The sequence below is a fragment of the Dipodomys merriami genome, unplaced genomic scaffold (assembly GCF_024711535.1).
Source record: "Dipodomys merriami isolate MVZ:Mamm:240054 unplaced genomic scaffold, mDipMer1.0.p SCAF_6, whole genome shotgun sequence".
NCBI lineage: Eukaryota > Metazoa > Chordata > Mammalia > Rodentia > Heteromyidae > Dipodomys > Dipodomys merriami.
In genome coordinates, this window is record NW_027206179.1 from 22,493,645 (window position 1) to 22,502,645 (window position 9,001).

The window sequence follows — 9,001 nt, forward strand, 5'->3', positions numbered from 1 at the left end:
TCAAACTCTCAGGCTTGTTCTCTCCAAATATCATCTGTCTTGCATATGATTAACTTGACACTCTGCCAAGTGACAACAGAGAGTGACCAGCTCATTAAGTAAAGCAGTAAATCCATTCTTGCTATAGTGAGACAATTCTTCAAATGGATCAATCAGACACATTCCTCGAGGCTCAACTCCATCCCTAACTTCTCTGAGAAGTCTTCCTAGTGTCCTTGGCAGAATTCCTCTTCCCCGTGCTGGCTCAGTTTGTGTATGCCATTGTTCTGGGTCTGTAGACCAATTCCAAAGCTCGGTATCTAGCAGAGAACCTGGTATACAAGGAACATCAATGCAATGCACTTGGGTGAGAACTGGTCATAGTATGCTTCAATTCAGTAATGTGCTTTTTTCTTAGCAATAGGGTGAGCCTGTCGATCTGCAAATTTGAGTTTTGGTCACACATATTAGCATATAGATATATAAATATCATTTAAAATCAAAATAAGTTCCCCAAAGTAAAAAATATTCCCAACAGCTCAGTTGATGCATAGAAGCTCCATCAGGTTTGCATTATCTTCAGTTGTGTTTAAATCGTTGTGTGATCTGCTGAGTAGTTCCCTGGCCTTACATTTGTGAAAATATGTCTCCCCTAAAGCAAACGGTGTCCCCAAATCACGGTAAAGTGAGCATTAGCTGGAAGGCAGCATGTCTTTAGTGGATGTTGGGTAGCTATTCGGAAGATATAAATCAAGCAGCCATCACAGTACAGAACTGAACTCTAGGCCTGGTAGAGTGTTTGCAGATGCACATGTATGTGTTTGTATGTATGTGCATGTGTGAGTGCATTTGTATGTGCCTGTGTGCGAGTGCACGTGTGTTATGGAGAATATATTGCTTGGGGAAGGTACTTCATGGGTGTGTCAAATCATCTTTCCAGCTGATTGTTAATGCCTGTATTAAACCAGTTCTGCTTGCATACAGTCTCTGTTCTTTAAGATATTAATGTATATCACACATATATGTATGAAAATAGCATAATGCAGTGTTTTATGAGTGTTGTTTGAATGGAAGAAGGAGAATGGGGATGCTAAGGAAATAAAATGGAGGGGATAAACTTGTTCAAAGTATGCTCTGCATCTATAAATTTTTCTCATGCCAGCTCTTACACTATTAATGTCTCCTAAAAGTAAAAAAGCAAGTATAACTTATATATTCATAATAAAGAAAATATACAATGCTCATACTTTCAAATAAAGAAATTAACATACCATAGAACCAAGTAACATAACTCCCTGAATGAACTGGGAACTTTGCAATGGTGTCTCCTTTCCATCAACACTTAGGAGGGAGAGAGTTTCCAGCAGTGAATTTGCATTCTGAAGTTTGTGCTTCAAAGTTACTAGTAGTGATTGTCTCTGCAGGTGCCTAAACAGACAATTCCCCCAACACAGTCTCAAATAAGTTGAAATTAAATTGAACTCATTCAATCATGACTTAGGCTTTGCAGTTCGGCCTCTATATCCATAACTCTGTTTATAAACCATTTAAACACATAGGCCAGGGGATTCCGAGACTAATCAGAACTTGTCCCAAACTATGCATGGTTCTCACACATCTAGGGCTAAGTAGCTGCTTGAGAAGGACCCAATGATTACATTTCCTTTCCCATGTTTTCCTGTTGATTTAATCTCACAATGCAACTTGCCTAAAAGCCCCGCACCATGTCCCAATGCCTGGCAATTTCTCTTTGCTTAATAGTTGAGGAGTGTGTCACCCATCACTAGGGTGGGTGACAGCAACTGCCACCCACAAGCTAGTGGTCATTGGTGACTCTCGGCTAGTCTGGATAGGTCTAGGTTGCTGTGGAGGCTACAACCTTACAGTCTATTGGTGACAGCGGTATTCAAAGGCCTACACTCCTTTGTCCTCTCAGTTTGGAGGGAAGCCAGAATTTAAATAAAAGAAAGACTGAGAAATAGGAATCAAATAGAAACGCAACCGCTAGAGTCAAGGGCAAGCAAAATTGATTTGAAAGGGCTGGCTTCAAGCCACAGAGTCGGGGAAAGTTGAGATGGGGAAGCTGTGCTTGGAGCTCGTGGTAAAAATTACAGCAACTGCTGAGGGAGAGGTGGAGAATGGCAAGGAGGGCCTCAATGGTTCCTTTTCAGCAAGCCCGGTGTACTGCAAACGAAGATAACGAGACACTCCTTGAAAGGAAAGAAAAATTGGTCCCAGAGTAGCTCTGCCTGCCCCAAATGTAGGCAAAGGTACTAAAATCAGGGGAAAATGAGAGAGCGTGAAGAAAAACCACAGCTTATATCCTGTAGCTGTGCATTTTTTTTAATTCAATGTCGCTACGGTCACGTAATTTGCACTGTGTAAATACTCTGTCCAAATATAGACATTGTGACCCTGCTTATATAATGGGCCATAAAAATGTATTATTTCAAGGAAACATTGCCTTGCATTTAGAAAAGTTTTTTCTACAGTGTGGTGACAGAGATCAGATGGTTTTCGAGTTGCTGACTGTGAGGCTTTAGGCCTTGGCCTCTCTGAGCTTCTTAATTCTTCACTTGGGAATCATAAGTAGTATATACATCTTAGTATATAAAATGATTTTATATGTAAGGTATTTAGATTTATTTGCACATAAGTGGTATTCAAAATGTTGTTAGCTATTTTGCTTTTCTTGTTTTTTTCACTCTTTTATTATCTTTAAGTAGTTATACAAAAGGGTTTTGATTCAACAAGGCAATTTAGAGTACAATGTATTTTTAAACAGTAATAATAATTTAGTCGCATCTCATAGCTTCTATTCAATTTCTTCCCCAAATTATCTACACAAAATATCCATATGGGGGAAAGTAAATTTTCAGCCATACTACGGTTGGCAAAAATTAATTTCTGGAAATTGCAAATGTAAACACTAAGGTCCCCACAATAAACCATCTCAAGGAAAATGAGAAGATATCCTCAGGACATTGATAAGGCAAAAGTAAAAAAGATTAATGCAAGACATACCAAACACTAATTGTAAAAAAAAATACTGAAAAACAAACCACCTGAAATTTAAGAATTTCTGGTGATCAAAAGTTAGTGAGGAGGAGGCAGGCTGCTGCTGAGTTGACAAAGAGAGTTGTAATACTGCAATGGATTCCTACAGAGAATCTAAAAAGAATGATTACAACTCAGCCATTTGAAACACGCTATGATTCCCTAATAAAATTTTACTTAAAATTTTTCATTCAGGAGCTGATGGGCTCCTGCCTGTAATCCTAGTTTCTCAGGAGGCCGAGATCTGAGGATCACAATTCAAAGCCAACAATGTAGGAGAGTCAGTGAGACTTTTATCTCAATTAACCAGCAAAAAGTCTAAAAGAGCTGCCGTGGCTCAAGTGGTTGTGTGTCAGTCTTGAGTGAAAAAACTAAGGCCCTGAGTTCAAGCCTCGGTACTGGTACTAAAATAAAATAAAATGATACAAGACTATTGAAGGTAATAAAAAAATGCTACCTAACTTAACCCTACATTATAACCCATCGGTTATAATTTATTTACTTCTAAACTTGTGTATGCATGTGTGTGTGTGTGTGTACATGTGTGTCACTCAAAAGGAAGTTCTAAGAAGACAGGAATTCCTGAGTGTGATTTGTATCTACCACCCCTATCTACTCCAATAGTGTCCTATACATAGTAGGCACTAAATAAGTAGCTGTTGAATGCATGAAAATGAGCAAGTGTGCCTTGAATTTGATAAATTAAAGGAAAGTTAATTTAATACAGTATTTGTAGGCTCAGGAAGTGGAATGGGTTCTTTCCCAGGGGGTGGGTATAAATATTATGATTGATCTACTTTTATGTTGCTTGCAGCCAGTTTTCGTCAAGCAGGGCTTGTAATTGGAGAGAGTGATGTACGAGTAGAAGCAGCAGTGGAGACCAGCATGGAAGGCCATGAAGCAGAGGGAATGAATTCCTGGCCCACCAAGCTATCTCTGTATCCATCACATAACAGCAAACACAATTCTCAGGCAATTTCTTACTTTCCTCGTGGACCTCTCCAAAGAAGTCAAATGGGAGTTCATCTTAGGAAGTATTTTATACTAAATGAAAAGCATTAATGAAAATAATAAAGGGAAGTATTTCTGTAAGGAAAGCAAAAGATGGTGAACAACTTTTTTGCTTTACAAGATAATATAGCTTCTTAAACAATTAAAAGTAAACTTTCTGGCCAGTGTTATTCCTACCTCTTGTATTATTTATTAAGTCACCCTACTTTGGCATTTTCTTTTTTTTTTATCTTCTTGTTATTAAATAGGTAACGTACCGAGATGTTACAGTTTTGTAAGTCAGGTAATGAGTACATTTCTTTTTGGATAATGTGGCCCCTTCCTTTGCTCTCAGGCCTTTTTTTACATACAATCAAGGAATATAAATATTCTAATATTCAAATAATATTCTAATATAAATAGAATTTTATGCTAGTCTCCCCGAAGGTATGGTATCAGCTTTAACTTGTAATAATAATGATGTCAAACTGTGACTTCAAACTTCCTCCAAGTAGAATTGTAGGAGTGCATAATACAATTTTGGACTTCGATAAATTCCAAATGAGGTAATTTAAGCTTAATATTCCTCACAGATGAATGTGTACAATGTGAAATATATCACATATGTGCAACTGTGCTCTGCTCTTTTGGGTCTTCATAGGCCTCAGTTTCCTTTTTTTTTTTTTTTTATAAAATAATGAAAACTCCAAAGTTGGAAGATTTGATGAATTCATATGTGTAGATAACGGAACAGAAGCTCAATAAGTAGTCATCATCATCATCACCACCACCACCATCAGCAGGAGCAGCAGCAGCATCTACTTCTAGACAGACAAGAAATAACCAAGTGTTATGAACCATAGTCATCACTCTTTTTATATTATTATTGTGTAACTATTAGTGAACTTGAATTTTGCTTATTCTAACTGAGCTAGTTTTACACTCTTTCTCAATGCTTTATTTGGTTGGGTAAACCAGCTAAGGTGGATGCTACCTCTGGCTCTGACATTGGAAAGCAACTCATTGTTATGCTGCACGTTTCCATCTGAAAAACGGGGTTGAATACATTAAGTCCTGATGCCCGAAGGAGGGAGGCCCTTGGGTTGCTGATTGCAAGGGGAGAACTGGAAACACTCCTCTCTGATCCATTGCCTGGAAGACATCATGAGCCAGCTGGCCTGAGAAGATAAGAGAAGTGTTCTTCTCCAGGCTCGGTGTTCTATACCGAATAAGGAGTCAGGCAAGGTACTTAGCAAGCAGTACTTTTACTTGATGCCAACGTCGGCAAGCTTTTTCTCTGGCTTCTACTTTTTATCCTTTGCCACACGTTAGAGATTATTTTATCTCCTCCTTGGAGAAGAAGCCATACGTTTTTTTAGCCCTTCTCAGACAATTTGTTCGAAGTGTAAAGGATTAAATGGGAGAGTGGAAACTGGCATTGAAACACTTGAATCTGAAGATTCACAAGGATGCTTACATTTGAAGTCGTCTTTCAGAATCTCTAAGCAAAAGCCTGTAAGCAGTGCATGTGTGTTGTATTCCCTCTCACCTCTGCCTTGTCCGCATGCTCTGTCTTCCTGCCGTACTCTTTCAGTAGAAAATAAGAGGGTGGAGAACTGAGAATGGGGAGCAACTTGTCTTTTTCCCTGCAGGACAGCAGTGGCCTAAGAATGGAAGTGAACATTGTAATAGGTAATTTTATGTGTCAACTTGTCTAGGCTGTGGTGCATGGTTTTTGTGAAAATCAAGCCAGCAATCTAGATGTTGCTCTGAAGGTAGCTTTTAGGTTTGACGAACATTTAAAAACAGTAGGCTTGGAGGAAGGCAGACTACCCTTTGTAATGTGGCCACGCTTCGTCTAATCACTTGGGAGCTTTCAAAACAGAGAGTGAAGTTTCCATTTTCTCCAAGATTGCAGCCTGGACAACCTGGCTGCCTTTCCGGCCTGCTGCTCTTCAGATTTCAGACTCAAGTTTGCTAAACCAACTTTTAGTCGAGCCACCAGTCTGCTGGCCTATCTTATGAATTTCGACTCTCCTTGAAGCCTCCCCTCCCTTCCTCTTCTGCTTTCCTCTCTCCTCCTTTCCTCTTCCCCTTCTCCCTTCTCTTCTATTCCCCTCTGCCACTCTCTCCATCCCCTGCTTCACCTCTGTGTCCCTCTCCTGTTTTCTTGACTTATAAACATCTCACCTCTATAACCCTAGGGATCTTATATGCTGCTCTCTAGGAGGAGGGGCTAAGGGACTGCCAAAATGTGGTCCAGAGCCTCTTCTCTCTTGGGCTTCCAGTCCACCATATGTATTTTGGGAATGTATCCAGAGGAACGATGTAGCAGCATCCTTACCCATTAAATCATGAGCTTGGAGAAGTTCCCCGATGAAATCAGTTAGCTGGGCTTTGGATCTTGAAAAGACAGACATACTACATACCCCTGAAAAATGGAGCTTGGTTCAGATGCTCTTTTCTTTTTTCAGGCTCCAGTCACTTATTTACCTTCCCACCTCCTTCCCCCCATTTCTCATTAGCATCAGAGTTGTTTTTGTTTTACATGTCTGTAAGTGCCTTGCTCAGACTTACCCATCCATGGCTCTTCCTCCTCCACTGACACCCCTGTCCTCAAAAGAAAGTGTGAGGAAGGGTAAGGGCAAAGGTCATGGGAAAGGATGCTTAGAAGGAAGGTGAAATGACAGGAAGGCTACTTATGGTGTTTAACTGCACCAATCGTATTTTAATATTAAAAAATCTTGGTCTAGGCATCAGGCATATCATGTAGGTGGCAGAGATGAAGCAGATGCTCAAATGCTCAGATGGGCACCTGGGTACCGCGCTCTGCACCTCCCTAGCTACTCACTATCATGTAGGCAAGCAGCCCAGACAACCTCGTCTGTCCAAAGCTTAGCTTTCTTGTGGAGGAAAGGGACTTCTCTGTGTTGTTTCCCTCTAAAAGACTTACCTGGTGTCTCTTCACCCCCAGTCTCACATCCTCAGGAACCTAGACCCACCCGCCATTTGTTTGACCCCTCTTCTCATCCAGGTTTGGGAGTAAGTCTTGTGCAGATATGCTAACTGAGGCTGAGATTGCTCATGTGGCAGAAGACAAATGGGAGCCCAGCTTGACTGAGGGGTAAAGTGATACAGACCCAGGGAAGATTCCAGAATGGCAGACCAAGAAACGCCATCTTGGCCCGAGTGAGATTCGGCAGGGCCCCGAGAACACAATGGGAAAGGGGAGAATACGGGAGCTGTTTTACATGACAATCAAAGGAGGCTTTAATCTGGCAATTTAAATGCACATTTGACATTAAGAACGGAACAACCCAGGAATGCTAAGTCGCGGCTCTTAATTAGACCCTGTGCACACACACTCCTTGACAGATGCAAAGAACTTCAAAATAGAATTGAACTTTCCAGCACCCCTGTGAGGTGCAGGCATCTTATTCATTTTGCAGATGGGTGAACTGAGGCCAACAAGGCACCAGACTCTGCACATGAACTGGGGAATCTGTGAGCAAACCATGAGGAAACCCTGATAGTTGTTTGCTCCTCTGGGTCTCAGCATCTACCAGCTCAGAGATACAGCCCAGCATGTGTAAGGATGTTTACCCTACACAGACACGTGAGGCAGCAGAATAAGGTCAGCAACCTGTGCCTCAAGCCTCTAAGGCATTTTGGGGTGAGATGATCCGGAGACTCCCCAAACTTGGTTGTTTATAAGATTCTTTCACAACATTATCTGGCTAGAGTGTATATGTCTGTTTTTTAAATAAAATTTTCCAGTAATGTTTCATAAACATGGGAAATTTTGGAAAGTGTAGATTAGTTACTTTGTGGGTACTTCTAGAAATGATTACTTATTTGGCTGGTGTCATGCTAGCTTCTGCCAGAGTACATTACATTCCCTCATTCCAGGCAATAGAGAATGCAAATTATTTATTATGCATCTACTCTGGTGGCAACATGTAGCCCTACAACTGGATCCAACAAAAGTCACAAACATGATGTAGCCAGGTGCACAATAACTGGAATTGCATCTGTGTGAAGCATCTTGACCAGGGAATCTGACTGAAAGAAAAGGGGAGGGGCTCTACAGGAAGGAGATAATGGATGAACTGGGTTTTGAAGGTTAAATAGGAGTTTCTCCATTGTGGTATATTGCAAGGAAAATAGAACAACATGAGCAGGGAAATATATACACATATGTGTATGTACACATATGCATATGTATTATTTATATGTATATATGTGTACATATATATTTCAACCATGACTCTTTAAATGAAAGGCTATTGATACAGCATACAAAATGAGAGCTGTAAGGGATGAGGGGATGTGAGCTAATATGCTAAGAGGAAATTCCATGTTCTTATATCTTTCATTAATTCATTCATTGAATCATTCAAATATCCATCCAATCATTCATTCATACAACACATAGGTGCTGAGTACTTGTTGCTAAGTAACAATAGGTCCTATGTTTTCAGATCCTGTAATTCCTTATTTGCAGACAACTTTCTTCAATGCTTTTCTTTATGAGTTTACATTTTCCTTAAAATTTCAGAAAAGAGAAAAAAACCAAGAAGACAAGTAAAATATAGAGGATATTTCTGATAATAAATGTCAAAAAGAATAATGAGACCAAAGAGAAAAACAGAGAGAGATCTGGGGGCAATGGGTCAAATGGGCAACTGAGCTTGGAATGTGCCAGGTATCTGGGGAAGAGAGGGCAGCTGTGGCTGGAGAGAGGTAGAATAGTGGGGTGGGAGGAGCGGGAGGACAAGAGGCAAAGAGGTAACGGAAGGAAGAAAGGAGAGGGGACCGTTGGTGGTGGGCTTCCTGGGTCATCTTCCGGATTTTTTGTTCTGGGTCAGAGGGGAAGCCAGAGGAGAATTTTAAGTAGAAAAGTCACACTATCTGCCCTGTTGGAGACAGCCTACAGTGGCCAAAGGCAGACCAATGATATGAAGACAGAGAGATA